This window comes from Ursus maritimus, unplaced genomic scaffold (genome assembly GCF_017311325.1).
Source record: "Ursus maritimus isolate PB19 unplaced genomic scaffold, ASM1731132v1 scaffold_14, whole genome shotgun sequence".
In the NCBI taxonomy this organism is placed as follows: domain Eukaryota; kingdom Metazoa; phylum Chordata; class Mammalia; order Carnivora; family Ursidae; genus Ursus; species Ursus maritimus.
The window spans coordinates 57,240,554-57,242,070 of NW_024423786.1; the positions used below are offsets into that span (position 1 = coordinate 57,240,554).

The 1,517-nt window shown below is 65.7% G+C and overlaps 1 protein-coding gene across 1 annotated transcript in view; it reads right to left on the minus strand.

Moving 5' to 3' along the window:
- The window catches only part of ARHGAP45 (Rho GTPase activating protein 45), a 15,672-nt gene that overhangs the window by 7,073 nt on the left and 7,082 nt on the right, over positions 1–1,517 (minus strand). The window lies entirely within an intron of this gene.

The following is a 1,517-nucleotide window of genomic DNA, read 5'->3' on the forward strand; positions in this document are numbered from 1 at the left end:
TGACCCTGCCCTCCCAGCCCCGTGCTGGAGCACGGGCTCCGGACGCTGGGCACGCACCGACTTGATGGTCTGGTCAGTCTGCCGGATGACCTCCTGGATCTGCCGCAGCACCGTCACCTTGGTGTCCTCCAGCTCCTGCTTCTGCGTCTTGGCGTCGGCCACACACGTCCGGTAGGTGGCCATGGCCTCCTCTGCCTAGAGGGGGCGAGGGGGTGCACAGAGCCCTCAGCCGGGTCCAGGCCCTCCGCCACCAGGCCCGCCGCAGAAACCCAGGCAGCAGCGGAGGGGGGGGAGCCGTTCCTGCAGGGTCCACCTCTGCCCCGTGTCCGGGGCCGCGGCCTCTGGGACCTGCCCTCCACGGGCCCCTCCCCGTCCACGCTCACCTTGTTCTTGGCCTCCTCCTCCAGACGCCGCCGCTTGTCCAGGGTCTTGGAGGCGGCGGCCCCGGGCCCGGTAACCGCCTGCTCCTCCTCGGCCTTGGCCGCCAGGAAGCGAGCCTTGCCGTGGTCCTCACAGCGCTGCGTGTAGCCCTGCTTGGCCTTGCGCAGGTTGGACTCCGCCTCTTGCTGTGGGCACGGGGGTGAGGACGCCGGTCCAGAGCCGTCCTCGGCTGGGCCTGGTCCCCCGACCCACAGCCAGGCACCGCAGCGCCCACACGCACCCAGCCCACCGCCCGGCCCAAGAGCTGATGGCAGGAGACCAGGAGGGGACGCCTGCGTGGGACCCCGGGAGGATCCTTGCAGCCCCCCGAGCGGGAACCCAAGCTCGCAATCCGCCTAGGCCCACGCCCGCCCCCACCAGAGTGGCAGCCACGCTTCCGTCTCTCACTTCCCCTCGTACGCAGGAGAACGGTGAGGCCGCCCTGGCAGGAAGCCAGGCACCCTCAGGCTCGGCAGGAAGAGCGCTCTGTCAGAAACCCAGTGGGCCTTCTGGGGGCCACACCGTGCAGCCTACACATCAGAGGCTTGAACGTCAACGAGCTTGTACAAATACCAGGAGAAGCCGTGCGGCATATGTAAAAACAGTCTCGGTGTGGGGAGGCCTTAAACGCATGACACAAAAGACAGCTGACCCTCACAGGCTTCTGCCCAGAAAAACAGACTGAAGGTAAAATCAGAAGTCAAAACAAGCCAGGTGTGGGGGGTGGTCTGTAGCTCCCATCAGCAAGGGTGGAGTTCTCTACCACGTCAAGAGCCCTGGCAAATCAACAAGAAATAGACCCCCCGTCCAATCCAAAGTGAGCGAAGGACAGGCAGTGAGCGTTCGGGGGAAGAAAGCAGCGGTGGCTCAGGAGAGGCTCGCAGCCTCTCACCCCCCAGCCAGCGCGCTCTGGCGCCCACCGGAGACAAAGGTCCTGTCACTCGTCCGACAGCTGGGCCCAAGCGGTCACAGCACTGGTGTCCGAAACACCAACAGCCCAGCAATGACCAGAATGTCCACCAGATGGATCTAGTGAAACCAGCCAAGTGGCCTCTACAGCTGTGACAGGGACGGGACGCGGCTTGCGGAAGGGGGTG